The 20,664-nt window shown below is 43.6% G+C and overlaps 1 long non-coding RNA gene and 3 other non-coding genes across 4 annotated transcripts in view; 3 read left to right on the forward strand and 1 right to left on the reverse strand.

Annotated features, from left to right (window-relative positions):
* The window catches only part of LOC144670309 (uncharacterized), a 621,539-nt gene that overhangs the window by 116,385 nt on the left and 484,490 nt on the right, over positions 1-20,664 (forward strand). The window lies entirely within an intron of this gene.
* Positions 11,562-11,643, forward strand: trnas-gcu (transfer RNA serine (anticodon GCU)). Its single transcript has one exon. It is a non-coding gene; the product is annotated as a tRNA-Ser (tRNA).
* On the reverse strand, positions 14,596-14,668 carry trnaf-gaa (transfer RNA phenylalanine (anticodon GAA)). Its single transcript has one exon. It is a non-coding gene; the product is annotated as a tRNA-Phe (tRNA).
* Positions 16,728-16,809, forward strand: trnas-gcu (transfer RNA serine (anticodon GCU)). The gene has a single exon. It is a non-coding gene; the product is annotated as a tRNA-Ser (tRNA).

Here is a 20,664-nt window from a genome sequence, read left to right on the forward strand (position 1 = left end):
TGACGGAGATGTAAATCGCGGATTAATCAACAACTGCCGAGGCTCAAACCCACATCTGCGAACAGAAGGGAATCAGAATGTTGGCAGTTTTTACAGAGCGATATTGTTGAGCTGAACGTTCACACTGGAAGGCTGTAAAGTTCCTCATTGAAGGATGAGCCGCTGCTCCTCGAGCGAACCTTGAGCTTCATCGGAACATTGCAAGAGTCCGAGAACCGAGTGATCAGGGTGAGGGCCAGGTCGCCAGTCATTTCGTTTCACCAGCTTGACTGTGTGGATGAGTTGGTTGGACTTTCTGTTAATTTACCGCACATTCTGGCTATCAGTTCAGTCGCAGGAAAATGCCACTTCAACACTTTCCATCAAAAGTAACCCCATCCCAACTCTTACTGCCCTGAGAAACTGCCACTTAGACATGTGATGACCAGCAATTGAAGTGAGCGCTGCCTAACTTCCCTGACCGTTAATTCCCCTTGAGTCAAATTAAAGCTGACTTTCTGCAACTCCTATAACACAGCTAAAATATGGTCAAGTAATATGAAGCTGTAACCCTCCCGCTCAACCCACCAACATCTACCCCCACAACACGCCCCTCCCCTCACAGCATCCCCACAACTGCCACCACCCCAACTCCCCCACCCCACCCCACCCTACCAGCTCTGCCAGCCTGAATGTTCTTTCAGACAAGATTACAACTCCATGTTGAAATCAGGCTGTGAACATTTTGACCCGATTGGGCTGTATACAAACGGGGTCACATGGTTTTTATGGCTCTGAAAGAAAACATACCTGGACGACTGTGTTTTAAAAAGTGGGCTTTTTTTTTCCTTTGAGAAGAGAAGGACCAACTGCTTGGGCAGGAACACAGTCGCATTTTGCACTCCAGAGGCAGTCCACAGCTGGAAGTTAGAATTAACTACTCCTGAGATGCTCTACACGCTGGAGTACAGTGCTCTCGATTATTCCATGAGACCGCCTGAAAAGCAGTGCCAGAATCATTGATGTTTTCACGTTCAGTGCTGGGGGAGCGATTGTATAACACTGACCCCATCTCAAGACTCCACACCCTGTCCTTTGCCTTGATCCATTGACATTTAAAGTTTGGCCAAATTCCCCCCTTTCTGAATAAGGGTCATAAGGACTCGAAATGTTGACTCTGATTGTGTTTTTCTCCCCACAGATGCTGTTAGACCTGCTGAATTTTTCCCGCATTTCCTCTTTGTTTCAGATTTCCAGCATCCGCTGTATTTTGCTTTAATTTCCCCAATTTCTCTTTTTTATGTCATGCTTTTCTATTATGAGTGTGTGAGTGTCTGTGTGTGAGTGTCTGTGTGTGTGAGTCTGTGTGTGTGTGTCTGTGTGTGTGTGTCTGTGTGTATGTTTGTGAGAGAGGGAGAGCGCGTGTATGTGTGTGTGTGACTTATGGTATCTCGAAAAATTAATTTGCATAATTTCATATTCCATACTGTATGTTGATAAGCTTTACTTTTCTATTCGGGAAGAGCTTTTTTATAATAAACAAATGAATTTGTTGTTTATCGAAATAATCCACTTTAAATTCTCTTTTATTCTCGGGAACAGCGGTGAAGGTAAATAATTGGCCATTTTGGTGAGTGAATTGAACATTCAAACCAATGTTGTGATCTGTGGAGTAGTGGGACTAGACCAACGGCGCACTCCTCCCATCCCGCTCGTAACAGGGTGCTCACTCAGAAACTTAGCTCCAGGTCACTGTCGATTCCTTCTGTAAAGCAGATGACATATTGAGCTTCCCACTAAACATGCAGAAAACTAAGATCCGATTCCAATATCCGTGACTGAGGAAGACTCCCAGAAACGGCTGCACACAAAGATCTTACTGAAAGGTCAAATTATGTTGTTTCAGTTAGTCATAGAAGTGCCCTTGGAGCAGGTTAAGCAGCATTTCCTGTGTTTCAATGATAAATTCGGATCTGAATTTAAAAGGAAAGGCTAAATATTTGTAATACTCATGAGATCCGTCCGCCGCATGACTGAGGCGAGCTCATTTCTTGATCTAATCACAGAGAGACACAGACATGCAGAAAAAGTAATGAACAAATGGGTTAATTGGATTCCATTTCCGCTCCCCTGTTTAATGTTAACAAAAGCACCACTGAAATGGATCAACAGACGGATTTTTCAGGATTTCTATTCTCAATGACTGACCGAGGAATCAGAAGCTGGGAACATATGAGAGTTACATGGTTTAATAGGAGCTGAGTTGACCAGCGCTTGTTCACATGTTTTTCAAAGAAAAATAAGGTAAACCGATCGTTATTCTAGTAACGTGGACCAGCGGGTACAGAGCTGCACACGTGCTTTGGAGGAGGGCAACTCTCCCCTACCCTCAGAAGTGCGACTGAGTCTCCACAAAAATTACTCGCAACATCAACTAGTGAACAGCACATGCAGACACGGGAGATGACCAAGGGAGCGGACTTGCCGAAACCGAGGACTGAACCAGGGACCTTTAGACCTTCAGTCTAACGTTCCCCCAACTGAGCTATTTCGGCTGACAGAAGCGCTTTCTTCGAGCCAGAATTGAACCAGAGACCTAAGGGTGTTAGTTTTACAGGCACCTACATTCCTCCGCTTATATTAGAGAACATGATCGCATAATGACAAAGGACAGCCATCACCTCGTTTCAGTTTCCTCCAGGTTTCCAGTTTTTCTTGATAAAGAGGGGGCGCAAAGCCCAACGAAGCATCGGTTCATTGCCATAATCTCTTGGCCAATCGCTACACAAGGATTGTCCTACAAACAGCTTTCTTCATCCTTTGAGTGAATTGCTCCCTGAGGTCACTATTTAATGGCTTCACTCTAAGTTTAAGGTAATATCTATTTATTCTGCACTCCCCCACCAGAGGAAATCGTTTCTCTGCATTAAAACCTATTAATCATCTCAATTACCTCAACCAGATATTGCCTACAGCTTCTCAACTCAGGACTATGTATGCGTCACAGCGGGAGTACATCTAACAGCAGATCAGAAAACTGAGTGTGTATCGCACATGGTCATGGCTACTTTTGCACCAAATCTGTATCTGAATTATTGGAACCCTATTGGAACACTGTCACCTTTCACTGTTTAGCAGATGAGTTTCATCGAGCCACGTATGTGATTCCCTCAGTTCCGCTTTTGCACAAAGTTGGGGAAATGCATCACAGATGTCAGTCTTCAGCCAGCTCCATTCGCTCTAAGTGAAATCAAGAAATGGCTGAAGGCACGGGTAACTGCAAAGGCTTTGGGCCCCTACACCATTCCTGCAACAGTACTGAAAACCTGTGCTCCAGAAATAGTCTCGCTCCTCGCCAAGCTGTTCCAGTGCAGCTACAGTTTTATAAAATAATGGTTGGGCCATGAGCAGAACATTGTGTCGAACAATGATCAGCACACTTTAGAAAGATGTGGCGACATTAGGGAATGCACAGGAAACATTGGTGGGAAAATGATTTCACTGAGAAACCTCAGTTTGATGGGTACATTGGAGAAGCTGGGGCTGTTCCCCTTAAGAAGGGGATGCTGAGACGAATGTACAAAGTAGTGGTCATCTGAAAGCCTGTTTGCTGCAGGATGAGGAGTTTGGGAAAATAGGAATATAAGGAGACAGTTCAACATCAATCGTGTTCAACTCATGACTGGTCCCTCTTTTCACTTCATCTATCCACTGTGGTTTCATAATCCTTAAATATCCTACATCTTAATAACAATAAAAACTTGTACCCAGTTTCAGTATCGAAAACTTTCAGCTAATCCTAAGCTTCAGTAGCAATTTTCAGAAGGTTCCACATTTTTACGAACTTTTGTGTGAAGAAGTGTTTCCTGACGTCACCCTAAACGGCTTAGCTGAAATTGAATGTTATGTCCTCTTGTTTTGAATTCCCCAAAACAGGGAAAATTGTTTCTCTCTATCTAAACTATCAAGTCCCTTAATCACCTCATAAGCCTCAATTCAACAACCTGAACAAAACACATGCGGGAACCTGGGTTTTATAAATAGAAGAATCGAGTACAAAAGCAAGGCAGCTATGGAGAATTTTTATAAACACTGAAATAGAAAGAAACTGGAGGCGACAGACATGGACAATGTTGGATGAATGGCCTCATCCTGTGCTATAACCATTCTATGATGCTATGATTCCAACCTACCCACATTCTTTAATCCTTTTAGAAACATCGAAGAAGGAGTAGGCTATTCAACCCTTCGAACCAGCTCCGCCATTCAATATCGTCATGGCTGATTCTCTATCTCAACGCCACACTCTCGCTCTTTCCCCATGCCCCTTGATGCCTTTCGAGTTCAGAAATCCATTTCTTTCTTGAATATATTCAGTGACGTGGCCTCTGTGGTAGAGAATTCCACAACTTTATCACCGTCTGAGTGAAGACGTTTCTCCTCATCTCAGTCCTAAATGGCCAACCCCGAATCATGAGATTCTTACCCCTTATTCTGGACCTCCCAGCAAGGAGAAATATCCACTATACATCCAGTCTGTCCAGCCCTGCCGGAATTGTATAGGTTTCAATGAGAACCTCTCTTATTCTTCGAAACTCCAGTGAATACAGGCCTAGTCGGCCCAATCTTTCCTCAAACGACAATCCTGCCATCCCTGGAATCATTCTGGTGAACTTTCGATGCACTTCCACTTTGACAAGTATATCCTTTCCTCGGGAAGGAGACCAAAACTGCACACAACACTCCAGGAGTGGCCGCACCAAGGCCCTGCACTGCTGCAGCAAGACATCCTTTCTGCTGTGCTCAAGAGGCCTTGCAATGAAGGCCAATATACCATTTGCCTTCTTAACTGCTTGCTGCATCTGCGTGCTTGTTTTCAGTGTTTGGTGTACAAGGACACCCAGGTCCATTTGAACATCAACATTTCCCAATGTATCAACATTGAAATAATATTCTGCCATTGTGTTTATCCTACAAAAGTGGATAAATTCAACATTTATCCACCTAAAACTGCATCTACCATATATTTTGTCACTCACTCAACTTCCCTTAATCGCCTTGAAGCCTCTTTACATTGTCCTCACCATTCACACTTCGATGAAGTTCCTTGTCGTCTGATAACATGGAAATATTACATTTGATTCCCTCATCCAAGTCAATGATATGTATTGTGAAAAACTGGGGCCCAAGCACTGATCCCTGTGGTACCCTACTGGTCACCGTCTGCCATTCCGAAAAATACCCATTTGTTCCTACTCTCTGTTTCCTGTCTGCCAACCAATTCTCAATCCACAACAAAATATCACCCCCAATCCCATGTGCTTAAATTTTGCACACAGACCTCTTACATGGGGCTTTATCAACAGCTTCCTGAAATTAAAAAGTACACCACATCCACTGGTTCTCCCGTATTTATTCTGTTAGTTACGTCCTCAAATAAACTCCAGCAGCATTGTCAAACATGATTTCCCTTTCATAAATGCCTGTTCATTTTGTCTAATCCCGTTGATGTTTTCTAAGTTTCTTGTTATCACATCCTTTATGATAGACTCTAGCATTTTCCCTCATGTCAGGCTAACCGAACTGTAATACCCTGTTTTTTCCCCTCCCCCTTTTTTAAGTTGTGGGGTTACATTTGACACCCTACAGTCTGCTGGGACTATTCCAGAATCTACAGAAATTTGGAAGATGGTAACCAACGCATCCATTATTTCCATGGCCACATTCTTTAGTACCGTGGAATGTAGATTTTCAGGCCCTGGGGTTTTATTGGCTTTCAGTGCCATTAATTTCTTCAGCGCTGCTTTTTTAGGAATACTAATTCTCTTCAATTCCTCCTCCTCACTTGACCTTTGGTTCGCTGGAATTTATGGGAATCTACTTGTGTCTTCCTCTGTGAGGATAGAACTAAAGTAGTTGTTGAATTGCCCTGCTACATCCTTGTTCTCTATTGTAAATTTTGTTGTTTCGAAATGTAAGGGCCCTACATTTGTCTTCATTAATCTTTTTCTTCTGCGTACTTATATAAGCTTTTACAATACTCTTTATGTATCTTTCAAGTTTACTCTCATTCTCTATTTTTCCTCTTTTAATTAACCTCTTGGTTCTCCTTTATTGAATTCTAAACTGCTTCCAATCCACAGGCTTGCTACTTTTTCCAGCAAATTTATATGACTGCTCTTTGGAACTAATACTATCCTTAATTTATTTTGTACACCATGGCTGGACCACTTTTCCTGTTGTCTTTTTGCGCCAAAAAGGAATATACACATGTAGCAATGCATGAATTCATTCCTTAAGTAGTAATCATTGCCTACCCACCGTCATGCCTTTTAATGAAGTTCCCCAATCGATTTTAGCCAAATCACTCCTCATGCTTCCGCAGTTTCCTTTGTTTTGATTTTGGACCATAGTTTTGGATTGGATTACTTCATTTTATAACCTAAGAAAGAGTTCTTTCATATTATGGTCACTGTTCCCTCACGGACTTCGCACAACAAGATTATTCATTAACCCCGTCTCATTGAAAAAAATAAACAAATCTATTATAGCCTGTTCCCTAGTTAGTTCTTCGATGTACTTGTCAAAAAAGCTATTTCAAGCACAATCCATCATTTACCACAGTATTATTGATAATTTGATTTGTCCACTCTATATGTAAATTAAAGTCACCCATGACAACTGTAGCACACTTGTTACATGCATTTCTAATTCCCTGTCTAATGCCGCCCCCTACCTTACCACTTCTGTTTGGAAGCCTGTATACCCCTGCCGCGAATGTTTCCCGCACCTGATTGCGTCACAGCTCCACCTAGATTGATTCTGCATCTAGATTTTCTCTCAATATTGTATTGATGTCATCGTTAACTAAAAATGCCACGCCCCCTACTTTTCCTTTTTGCCTGTTCTTCCTAAATATCGAACACCATTGGATATTCAGCTCCCAGCATTGGTCACCCTGCAGCCATGTCTGTGTAATCACAATCATATCCTATGCGTTGACATCTATTTGCATTGTTAATTCACCCACCTTATTGCAAATGCTCTATTCATTCAGCTACAGTGTCTTTAGGCTTTTCTTTTTACACATCTTTCTTTGTACTCTGGCCCTATTTGCTGCAGCCTCCGTTTCCTCTGCCTTCTACTTCTGATGTTTTTGCTTTTCTGTCTTTCATTTCTATCTTTGTTTCCCTGTCTCGTGTCTCCCCTCTCAGGTCCCCATCCCCCTGCCAGTCTAGTTCATCCGACTATCATTCTGGCGAAGCTGCACTGCAGCCTCTACGTTACAGATGTATGTCCATGCAACTTCAGCTGCTTCATCAATGACCTTCCCGGCAAAGTAGATTCAGAATTCGAGATGTTCGCAGATGATTTACGCAATGTTTAGTACCATTTGCGAGTCATGAGGTTCTGAAGTTGTCCGTTGCATGAACAGTGAGGCCTGAACAATATTCAGACATGGGCTGATAGGTGGCAAGTAAGAATTGCGCCTCATCAGTGGCCAGGCAGTGACCATCTCCAGCCAGAGAGAATCCAATTATCTCCCCTGAAGCTCAATGGAATTAACATCGCTGAATAAAGCACCATTCACATCCTGGGTGTTATGATTGAGCAGACACTATATTGGACTAGACATACAAATACTGTGCTTACAAAAGCAGTTCAGGTGTTGGGAATTCTGCAGAGAGGGACTCCGCTCCCCCAGCCCAAAACCTTTCCCACATCCACAAGGCACAGGTCAGACGCCTTCTGAATACTTTCCATTTGCTTGAATGCTTGAAACTCCAAGAGCACTCAAGAAGCACGACAACATACGGGACAAAGCAGCCCGCTTGCTTGGCACCTAATACACCACCTTTTACACCCAATCCCTCCAACAGCGACGCACAGTGGCGGCCGTGTATACCGTCTACAAGATGCACTGCTGTAACTCACCAAGTCTCCGTCCACAACAACTTACAAACCCGTGAAATCTACCGCCTAGGAGGCCAATGGCAGCAGATGCGTGGGAACACAACCACCTGCAAGTTCTTCTTCAAGCCACACACCATCCTGACTTGGAGCTGTATCGCCGTTCCTTCACCGTCACTGGCACAACATTGTGGAACTCGGTTCCTAACATCATTGTGAGTATACCTACACCACATGGACTGCAGCGGTTTCAAGTTCTCGATGATAGTCAGGGATGGGCAATAACTGATGACTTAGTCAGCGAGAGCCAATTCCGGTGAAGGAATAAATAATAATAAACAATATGAATAATCTTTTTGTAATGTTTCCATTGTCTCTCAGCCGCAGTAGCTTCTGTGGGGGAGACTTCTTGATTTCCAATACTCTTCGCGTGAAGACGTTCTTCTTGTCAACGCCCCTGAACAAGGTAAATTCCCGCTTGGTTTGCAGACTGTCCACCAGGTTAAATAACGAAGCTAGCGAGTCATTTAATCATCATGCGCATGAGATCAAACCTTCAATATAGTTATTCAAGGAATTACAAGAAATGTCGAGACAATCCGTCTGCCCTCATAACTTGGGTTTGATATCACAATGATAATTTCAGATTTCCATTCTGCATTACGCTGTCCCATACAAAAACTGGATTCAAACTCACGCGTGGGAAACATAATGGATTCACAGCTTTAAACTCTGGACCACCTCGCCACATGCATGACACTTATCTAACAACGTCATGGAGCGTTGGCATCCATGGACTGTTGAACTAAATGATCCTCTTTGGCACAGGTCCTGAATATTCAGCCAGATGATCAAAATGGAAATGGAGTTTCTGTTAGCCGACGAAATTTCCATCGCATCAGTTCAGGGACTGGTGTGAATGGACTGATGCGAAACATTTCAACACCATGTCCAGCATGTATCTCCACAGTGTGAAAACCTACTGCGGAAAAACTGAAATAGACAAACATTCCGCAGCAAAAACAAACCCCTCCCAGAGATTCCTCACAGAGGAATCCATAGACCATCGAAACACACGCTTCCTGACCTACATTGTCTGATCATTGAGACACATGTATCTGCTCCTGCCTGGCTTCATTCCGTGAAGGCAGAGAATTTATATTGTTCCACTGAGCCGTGAAAGTGTCTCTAGAGCAGCTTAAAGAGAATTCCTTCTGTTTCACTGAGATGTTCTGAATTGATCTTTTTCTTTAAGTCGCAAAATGCTTTATTATTCAACACGTCTGTCCATTACAGGGCCGATGAAAGATCCAATCAGTGAGGTGCGCATTCACCGTTGTAAAAAATTATTTCAGGGGGTGTGAGAGTCGCTCGCGAGGCCAGTCTTTGTTACACATCCCAAACTGTCCTTGAACTCAGTGGCTTTCTCAGCGGGCAGTTAGGAATCAAACTCATATGTAGGCCAGACCAGGGAAGACACCAGTGAACCAGCACTGAGATTAGCGTTTAATTGCAGGTTTTAATTATTGAGTTTAATTTCCATCAGCAACTCTGGTGGGAAATGAACCCAAGTCCCCGGAATATTTCCACTGCTCCAATGTTTCGCCTTAGAGAGAGATGGAAATATCATGTCGAATGGACTCTAAGTGGGATGCCCATGTTATTGTGAACAAAAGTATTGAATCCAAGATCTTACAAGAAAAGTCGAAGCAAAATGACCTCATAACTTGGGCTGGAGAATCACATCAGTGATTCCAGGCAGAGCTTCTGCAAAATCACCGCAATAAGGCGGAAAAAAGTTGATAAAGTAACAACGAAGATGGGACTCGAATCCACACGTGTAAAGCACAAAGAATTAGCAGTCCATCGCCTTAACCTCTCGGTTATACTTTTCGCATGAACAACCCTTTGAAATAAATGATCCTCTTTGGTACAGGCCCTAAATATTCGGCCAGATGTGTAAAGATGGAAATGTAGTTTATGTCATTAAAATATATGTGCCTCACGTCAGATCAGGGACTGTTGTAAACCGACTGATGTGAATCACTTCAACACTTCACCCTATTATCCAACATCTAACTGCAGATCAGAAAAATGTGTGTGTGTCGCACATGGTCATGGCTACTTTTGCACCAAATCTGTGTCTGAATGAATGGAACCCGTTTGGGATAAACACTGTCGACTTTCACCACTTAGCTGATGAGTTTCCGAGGGCCACGTATGTGATTCCCTCAGTTCTGCTTTTGCACAAAGCAGGGGAAATGCATCACAAATGTCAGTCTTCAGCCAGCTCCATTCACTCCAAGTGAAATCAAGAAATGGCTGAAGGCACAGGTAACTGCAAAGGCTTTGGGCCCTGACAACATTCCTGCAGCAGTACTGACAACCTGTGCTCCAGAAATAGCCTCGCCCCTCGCCAAGTTGTTCCAGTGAAGCCACAAGACTGGCATCTACCCGGCAATGTGGGAAATTGCTCAGGTCTGTCTTGTCCACAAAAATAGCAGGAAAATCCAACCGGCAAAAACCGCCCCATCAGTCTTCTCTAGTTTATCAAGAAGGTGAGGGAAAATGTCTTCGACAGTGCGATGAAGTGGCACTTACTCAGCAATAACCCGCTCACTGAAGCTCACTTTGTTTCCTGCCAGGGTCACTCAGCTCCTGACCTCATTGCAGCCTTGGTCCAAACCTGAAGAAAACAGCCGAACTCAAGACGTGAGGTGCAAGTGACTGCACTTGAGTTCAAAGAAGCTTTTGACCTAATGCGGCATCAAGGAACTCCAGCAAAACTGAAGTGAAAGGAAATAAGGCGGGAAACTCTCCACTGGTTGGAGTCGTCCCCGGGGTTACTAAAACATTGGAAAATATTTCTAGCATGAACTGTAATGCGCTTATGATTGATGCACTTTGTGTGACAATGAAAGGATTCCTTGTTTGCGTTCTCTTCTGCAGGTGGCTCGTTGGTCTAGGGGCATGATTCTCGCTTTGGAATTTTTGTTGAGTTGATATGCGAGAGGTCCCGGGTTAAAATCCCGGACGAGCCCATCTTAATGCAGCTTTTTTATTTCGCGCTCGAGGTGGTGGCAGTTCCGGAAATCAGGACCAGGTTTGATCACCCGGGGAGTCATTGCAGGGAATGCATCACCTCAACACACCTGATATAAATGAATGCCAAGTTTAAAGAGCGTTTCTCCGTGCCATGAGACTTTGAATTTATTCTAATGCATCAAATGAGTGAACTGTCTACTTGTGGATTCACGTGGGAGGCTGATAGCACTCAGTTTCAATCTTGACTGAAAGGACAAGCAGAACTGGGAACCCCAGTGTTTCATTTTAATTTACCACATTTTAGCTGTGTTCCGGTGCTTGCAGTGAGCTGGGAGGGGTTTCTTTTTGCGACCAAATGCTTGTAAGTTCCGGTCTTTCCGCGGTGGGTTTTCACACTGTGTAGAAACATGTTGGATATTAGGTTGAAGTGTTGAAGCGTTTCACATCAGTCGGTTTACAACAGTCCCTGATCTGATGTGATGCACATTTATTTTAATGACGTAAACTACGTTACCATCTTTACACATCTGGCCGAATATTCAGGGGCTGTACCAAAGGGGTTCGTTTATTTCAACGGTTCATGGATGCAAAAAGTATAGAAGGGGGTTTAATAGGCCGCATTTTGCGATGAGCTGGTCGAGAGGATAAGGCGATGGACTGCTAATCCATTGTGCTTTGCACGCGTGGGTTCGAATCCCACTTCCGTCGTTACTTTATCAACTGTTTCCGCCTTATTCCGGTGATTTTGCAGAAGCTCTGCCTGGAATCACTGATGTGATTCTCCAACCCAAGTTATGAGGCCAGCTTGCTTCGACTTTTCTTGTAAGATCTTGGATTCGATACTTTTGTTCACAGTAACATGGGAATCCGACTTAGAGTCCTTTCGACATGATATTTCCATCTCTCTCTAAGGGGAAACATTGGAGCAGTGGAAATATTCCGGGGACTTGGGTTCATTTCTCACCATAGTTGCTGATGGAAATTAAACTCAATAATTAAAACCTGCAATTTAGCACTAATCTCAGTGGTGGTTCTCGGATGTCTTCCCTGGTCTGGCCTACATATGAGTTTGATTCCTAACTGCTCGCTGAGAAAGCCACTGAGTTCAAGGACAGTTTGGGATGTGTAACAAAGACTGGCCTTGCGAGCGACGCTCACATCCCCTGAAATAATGTTTTAAAAGGGTGAATGCGCACCTCACTGATTGGATCTTCCATCAGCCCCTGTAATGGACAGACGTGTTGAATAATAAAGCGCTTTGTGACGTCAAGAAAAAGATCAATTCAGAACATCTCAGTGAAACCGAGGCTCAAACCCACATCTGCGAACAGAAGGGAATCAGAATGTTGTCAGTTTTTACAGAGCGATATTGTTGAGCTGAATGTTCACACTGGAAGGCTGTAAAGTTCCTCATTGAAGGATGAGCCACTGTTCCTCGAGCGAACCTTGAGCTTCATCGGAACATTGCAGGAGTCCGAGAACCGAGTGATCAGGGTGAGAGCCAGGTCGCCAGTCATTTCGTTTCACCAGCTTGACTGTGTGGATGAGTTGGTTGGACTTTCTGTTAATTTGCCGCACATTCTTGGCTATCAGTTTTGTCGCAGGAAAATGCCACTTCAACACTTTCTGCCAAAAGTAACCCCATCCCAACTCTTAATGCCCTGAGAAACTGCCACTTAGACATGTGATGACCAGCAATTGAAGTGAGCGCTGCCTAACTTCCCTGACCGTTAATTCCCCCTGAGCTTCTTTGCTAAATCGAATTAAAGCTGAATTTCCGCAACTCCAATAACACAGCTAAAATATGGTCAAGTAATATGAAGCTGTAACCCTCCCGCCCCACCCACCAACATCTACCCCCACAACACGCCCCTCCCCTCACTGCATACTCCCAACTGCCACCACACTCACCCCCCGGACGCACCACCCCACCCACCACCCCCCCCGCCACCCCCAGCTCTGCCAGTCTGGATGTTCTTTCAGACAAGCCTACAACTCCATGTTGAAATCAGGCTGTGAACATTTTGACCCGATAGGGCTGTGTAGAAATAGGGTCACATGGATTTCATGGTTCTGAAAGAAAACATACCTGGGAGACTGTGTTTTAAAAAGTGGCCTTTTTTTTCCTTTGAGAAGATTAGCACCAACTCCTTGATGTTGTCACGGATCAGTGCTGGGGGAGCGACTGTGGAACACTGACCCCATATCAAGGACTGCACACCCTGACCTTTGCCTTGATCCATTGACGTTTAATGTTTTTCAAAATTGTCCCCTTTCTAAAGAAGGGTCATAAGGACTCGAAACGTTGACTCTGTATTTATTTCTCCGCACAGATGCTGTTAGACCAGCTGATTTTCTCCAGCGTTTTCTGTTTTTGTTTCTGATTTTCAACATCCCCATCATTTTGCTTTAATTTCCCCTATTTCTCTTTTTAATATCATGGTGTTCTATTATGAGTGTGTGTGTGTGTGTTTGTGAGAGAGGGAGAACGTGTGTGTGTGTGTTTGTGAGAGAGGGAGAGTGTGTGTGTGTGTATGTATGTGTGTGTGTGTGTGTTTGTGAGAGAGGGAGAGCGTGTGTGTGTGTGTGTGTGTGACTTATGGTATCTCGAAAGATTAATTCGCATAATTTCAGATCCATACTGAATGTTCATAAGCTTTATTTTTCTATTCGAAAATACCTTTTTTATAATAAACAAACAAATTTATGGTTTATTGAAATAATCCACTTTTAAACCTCTTTTATTCTCGGGAACACTGGTGAAGGTAAATAATTGGCCATTTTGGTGAGCGAAATGAACATTTGAGCTAATGTTGTGACCTGTGGAGCAGTGGGACTAGACCAAGGGCGCACTCCTCCCATCCCGCTCGTAACAGGGCGCTCACTCAGAAACTTAGCTCCAAGTCACTGTCGACTCCTTCTGTAAAGCAGATGACATATTGGGCTTCCCACTAAACATGCAGAAAACTAAGATCCAATTCCAATATTCGTGACTGAGGAAGAACCCCAGAAACGGCTGCACACAAAGGGCTTACTGAAAGGTCAAATTATGTTGTTTCAGTCAGTCATAGAAGTGACCTTGGAGCAGGTTAAGCAGCATTTCCTGTGTTTCAATGATAAATTCTGATCTGAATTTAAAAGGAAAGGGTAAATATTTGTAATACTCATGAGATCCGTCCGCCGCATGACTGAGGCGAGCTCATTTCTTGACCTAATCACTGAGAGACACATACACAAAGAAATAATAATAAATGAGAGGGAAACAATGGATTAATTGGATTCCAATTACGGTCCCCTGGTTAATGTTAAAAGAAGCACCATTGCAATGGATCAACAGACGGATTTTCAGGAATTTAAATTCCCAATGACCGATCGATGGACCAGAAGCTGGGAACACATGAGAGTTGCACGGTTGTTAGCATAGTTTAATGGGAGCTGAGTTGACCAGCGGTTTTTCATATGTTTTTATCAAGAAAGGTGAAACCGACCTTTATTCCAGTAACGTGGACCAGCGGGCACAGAGCTGCCCGTGTGCTTTGGAGGAGGGTAAGTCTCCCCTCCCCTCAGAAGCTGAACTGGGTATCCCCAAAAACTGATGGCATTACCAGCTGGCAAATAACACGAGCAGCAGCTGCCCAGGTTAAAGGATTTGCAACGTGTTGCTGAAACCCAGGATTGAACCAGGGACCTTTAGATCTTCAGTCTAACGCTCTCCCAACTGAGCTATTTCGGCTGACAGAAACACTTTCTTCGAGCCAGAATTGGCCCAGATACCTAAGGATGTTAGTTTTACAGGAAGCTACAGTCCTCCGTTAATATTAGAGAACATGATCGCATAATGACAAAGGACAGCCAACACCTCGTTTCAGTTCCCTCCAGTTTTCCAGTTTTTCTTGATAAAGAGGGGTTGCAAAGCCAAACAAAGCATCAGTTCATTGCCATAAGCTCTCGGCCAATCGCTACACAGGGATTGTCCAACAAACAGCTTTCTTCCTCCTTTGAGTGAATTGCTCCCTGACGTCACTATATGATGGCTTCACTCTCAGTTTTAGGTAATATCCATTTGTTCGGTATTCCCCGACAAGAGGAAATAATTTCTCCGCATTAAAACCTATTAATCATTTCAATTACCTCAACCAGATAGCGCCTAAACCTTCTCAACTCACGATTATTTAAACGTCACAGCGGGAGCACATCTAACTGCAGATCAGAAAAATGTGTGTGTATCACACTTCGTCATGGCTAATTTTGCACCAAATCTGTATCTGAATTAATGGAACCCATTTGTGATAAACACTGTCGCCTTTCACCGTTTAGCAGATGATCTTCATAGAGTCACGTATGTGATTCCCTCAGTTTTGCTTTTGCACAAAGCTGGGGAAATGCATCACAGATGTCAGTCTTCAGCCAGCTCTATTCACTCCAAGTAAAATCAAGAAATGGCTGAAGGCACGGGTAACTGCAAAGGCTTTGGGCCCTGACACCATTCCTGCAGCAGTACTGACAACCTGTGCTCCAGAAATAGTCTCGCTCCTCGCCAAGTTGTTCCATTACAGCTACCAGACTAGCATCTACCCAGCAATGTGGGAAATTGCTCAGGTCTGTCTTGTCCACAAAAAAAACAGGAAAATCCAACCGGCAAAAACCACCCCATCCGTCTTATCTTGTTTATCAAGAAGATGAGGGAAAATGTCTTCGACAGTGCGATCAAGTGACCCTTACTCAGCAATAACCCGCTCAGTGAAGCTCAGTTTGTTTCCTGCCAGGGTCACTCTCTTCCTGACCTCATTGCAGCCTTGGTCCAAACCTGAAGAAAACAGCCGAACTCAAGACGTGAGGTGCAAGTGACTGCACTTGAGTTCAAAGAAGCATTTGACCTAATGTGGCATCAAGGAACCCCAGCAAAACTGAAGTGAAAGGAAATAAGGCGGGAAATTCTCCACTGGTTGGAGTCGTCCCCGGGGTTTGTAAAACATTGGAAAAGATTTCCAGCATGAACGGTAATTCGCTTATGATTGATGCACTTTGTGTGACAATGAAAGGATTCCTTGATGGGGTTTTTGCTATGCCACCTGCTCGTTGGTCTAAGGGCATGATTCTCGCTTTGGGATTTCCTTTGAATTAATATGCGAGAGGTCCCGGGTTCAATTCCCGGACGAGCCCATCTTAATGCAGCATTTTCTATCGCGCTCGAGGTGGTGGCAGTTCCGGAAATCAGGACCAGGTTTGAACACCCGGGAAGTCATTGCAGGGAATGCATCACCTCAACACACGTGACATAAATGAATGCCAAGTTTAAAGAACGTCTCTCCGTGCCATGAGACTCTGAATTCATTCTAATGCATCAAATGAGGGAACTGTCTATTTGTGGATTCACGTGGGAGGCTGATTGCACTCAGTTTCAATCTTGACTGAAAGGACAAGCAGAACTGGGAACCCCAGTGTTTCATTTTAATTTACCATATTTTAGCTGTGTTCCGGTGCTTGCAGTGAGCTGGGAGGGGTTTCCTTTTGCGACCAAATGCTTGTATGTTCCGGTCTTTCCGCGGTGGGTTTTCACACTGTGTAGAAACATGTTGGATATTAGGGTGAAGTGTTGAAGTGTTTCACATCAGTCGGTTTGCAACAGTCACTGATCTGTTGTGGTGCACATTTATTTTAATGACATAAACTACGTTTCCATCTTTACACATCTGGCCGAATATTTAGGGGCTGTACCAAAGAGGATCATTTATTTCAACGGTTCATGGATGCAAAAAGTATAGAAGGGGGTTTAATAACCCGTCTTTTGTGACGAGGTGGCCGAGAGGTTAAGGCGATGGACTGCTAATCCATTGTGCTTTGCACACGTGGGTTCGAATCCCACCTTCGTCGTTACTTTATCAACTGTTTCCGCCTAATTGCGGTGATTTTGCAGAAGCTCTGCCTGGAATCACTGATGTGATTCTCCAACCCAAGTTATGAGGCCAACTTGCTTCGACTTTTCTTGTAAGATCTTGGATTCGGTACTTTTGTTCACAATAACATGCGGGTCAAACTTAGTGTCCTTTCGACATTATATTTCCATCTCTCTCTCAGGGGAAACATTAGAGCAGTGGAAATATTCCGGGGACTTGGGTTCATTTCCCACCATAGTTGCCGATGGAAATTAAACTCAATAATTAAAACCTGCAAATAAACGCTAATCTCAGTGTTGGTTCACTGATGTCTTCCATGGACTGGGCTACGTATGAGTTTGATTCCTAACTGCTCGCTGAGAAAGCCACTGAGTTCAAGGGCAGTTTGGGATGTGTAACAAAGACTGGCCTTGCGAGCGACGCTCACATCCCCTGAAATAATGTTTTAAAAGGGTGAATGCGCACCTCACTGATTGGATCTTCCATCAGCCCCTGTAATGGACAGACGTGTTGAATAATAAAGCGCTTTGTGACGTCATGAAAAAGATCAATTCAGAACATCTCAGTGAAACCGAGGCTCAAACCCACATCTGCGAACAGAAGGAAACCAGAATGTTGGCAATTTTTACAGAGCGATATTGTTGAGCTGAATGTTCACACTGGAAGGCTGTAAAGTTCCTCATTGAAGGATGAGCCGCTGTTCCTCGAGCGAACCTTGAGCTTCATTGGAACATTTTGTGACTGGATTCAAACTCAAAATCCTGTCTCAATGACATCTCAAATAAAGCTGTCGGCTGCTTGAAAACGCAGCAGTTAAACTTTCTGCCTGATCATGAGAGCGACTGTGACGTTTACAAAACAAAATCATTTGATAAAATAGTTCAAAAACCATCAAGTTTGAAATCCTATGAGGAAAAGTCAAGCTATTATTGTGAACTCTGCTGAGAAAGCTTCAATGGACAGCACAGAAATCAGGTGAAGAGTCTGAGTAAATCGACACCAGCGAACAAGTCAACATCAAAACTGAAGCAACTCTTGTGAAGATCAGTGAGTAAAAGCTGAGTGCTCCGTGCACCATCAGCTCATCAAGTCGATGTATTGTCTGGATAAAGCGTTCTGTTTAGAACAGGATTTATTGACCTGAGTTGAGCAGGCACGTTATTGCAGAACAAATAAGTCACCTCTAGATTTTCCCTGGAAAACATAGAAACTAGGAGCAAACTTCTAGTTTGTTGATATATTGTATTGAAATAAACTGGAATTACAGTGCAAATGAATTGATATTCAAAATCAAATCTTATTTTCAGGTTAATTACGTGGAGCAATTAAATTACAAACAGGAACACAAGTGACCTGTGAGCTCAAACACAGAGAGAGTAAATTTCAGAGTGAAGACTTAAAAATTTCAATTTTTTGCAAGTGAGGGTTAAGTGCAGAGGGGGAAGGAGCTGCTGTGTAATTTTAACCCAGATACTGCAGCAAAAGTACAAGAGGGAAGGAGTGGAACTCTCTAAATAGCGAAAACTTTACTTAACTAGACAATTCATTTCAGTGAAATGTTGGGACAGCTGAGAGCTGTTGCCTACACATCCTGTGCTCTGTGGGAACTCCAAATAAGACTGATGATAATAGTCAGATTCATAATACATTACAGAACCAAGCAGAATACAGAAAGTGCAGAGGAGAAATGGAAAAGGAAATTAGATCAGAAGGGAGAGCGTATGAGAAAAGATTTGCAGGTAACAACTGAAAACACTGAAGATTTTTTACCAGCATAAGGGCAGTCACTTTAAGTGGGGCTGATTTGGAGATCCTGTGTAGGGAGAGGGCATGGCTGATGTACTAAATGAGAACATACAAACAAACTAATTAGCAGCAGGAGTAGGCCACTCAGCCCCTCGAGCCTGCTCCGCCATTCAGTAAGACCCTGCCTGATCTGATTGTAACCTCAACCTCACATTCCTTCCTACCCCCAATAACCATTCACTTCCCCCCCTTGTTAATCAAGAATCTATCTAACTCTGCGTTTAAAATATTCAAAGACTCTGCTTCCACCAGCTTTTGAGGAAGAGAGCTCCAAAGACGCTCGACCCTCAGATAGAAAAGAAATCCTTAACTCTGTCTGAAATGATCGACCCCTTATTTATAAACAGTGACCCCTAGTTCCAGATTCTGCTACAAGAGGAAACGTGCTCTCCACCTCCACCCTGTCAAGACCCTCAGGATCTTAAAGGTTTGAATCTAGTTGCCTCTTACTCTCCTGAACTCCATGTGATACAAGCCTAACCTGTTCAACCTCACCTCATAAGACAACCGGCCCATCCCTGGTATTTGCCTCGTAAACTTTGCACTAAACCTGTCATCACAAAACAAGCGGATGCTGCTAATGTCATTGGTGGGGAAATTGGATAGGATGAAAATAGATGAAGTGGAAGCTATCACAAGGCTGGCACCGCTCACAGTAGAAAAGCTGCTCGATCCGCATCGGATACACCTTGGATTACTGAGGGAATGAAGGGTGGAAATAGCAGAGACTCGAGCCACAATCTTTCAATCCTCCTTGGATATGGGAGTGAAGCCAAACAACTGCAGGTTGTTGATGTTACATCCGTGTTTAAAATGGAGAGGGATAAACCCAGTAACTACAGAGCAGTTAGTCTCATGCTGGAGGTGGGGAAACGTTTAAAGACAATAATCCAGAACAAAATTCATTGTCGCTCGGTAGAACATGAGTTGATAAATGATAACCAGCACAGATTGGTTAACAGAAAATCAGCACTGAAACACTTAATAAAGCTCTTTGATGACGTGTCAGAGAACATTGACCAGGGAAGTGAGCATGATGAAGTGTGTCTGGACTTCCAAAGGGATTTGAAAAAGTCCCACATAATGAACTTGGTAAAATTCCAGCAGCTGGGATTAAAGGGGCAGCGACAGCATGGATACAAAATTGAATAAGGGACAAAAAGGGTAAAGTTGTGGCGAGCTCTGAAGAAGAGCCATACGGACTCAAACGTTGACTCTGTTTCTCTCTGCACAGATGCTGCCAGGGCTGCTGAGTTTTTACAGCACTTTCTGTTTTATTGTAAATGTTAATAACTTCCAGCCTATATTCAAGTTTGCTGATAACACTAGGTTAGGTGACATGGTTAGTAGCGTATGTGGGAGCAGCAAGTTTCAAAGGGTCATTGACAGATTCAGTGAGTGAATAAAACTGTGGCCGGTGGTGGTCAACACTGGGAAGAGTGAGGTCATCCATCTTGAACTAAAAAAAGATCCGAGAATTTCCTAAACAGTCAGAATCTTGGGACTATGACAGAGGAGCCGAGAGTGAGAGCTGAGTGAGACCAGAGGGTGGAGAAAGAGCCTGCATAGATATGTAGATGTTCAAGTGAGTGGGGATAAAATGGAAGTACAATGTAGTAAAATGTCAGGTTGACCACTTCTGCAAGAAGCATAGGAGAGAGGAATATTACTGAGATGGAGAGAGACTGCAGAATCCTGTGGTACAGAGGGATCCTTGTACAAGAATTACAAAAAATGTTTAGATGACATTGCAGAATGCTGCAGTACAGATGGATATGGATGCCGCTGTATAATAATCATTGAAAAAAAGTTGTCATTTAGGTGCATCAAATACTTAGGAGGGCAGGTGGAATGTTGGTCTTAATTGCAAGGGGACTGGAATAGAAAAGCGGAGAAGCCTTGCTGCAACTGTTCAGGGCATTGGCGAGACCACACCTAGAATAATGGGTGCTGATTTGGTCTGATTACTGAAGGATGGACATACTTGCATTGGAGTCAGTTCCAGAGAAAGGTGACTGGGATATTT

Source organism: Cetorhinus maximus, chromosome 31 (assembly GCF_964194155.1).
Source record: "Cetorhinus maximus chromosome 31, sCetMax3.hap1.1, whole genome shotgun sequence".
Lineage (NCBI taxonomy): Eukaryota > Metazoa > Chordata > Chondrichthyes > Lamniformes > Cetorhinidae > Cetorhinus > Cetorhinus maximus.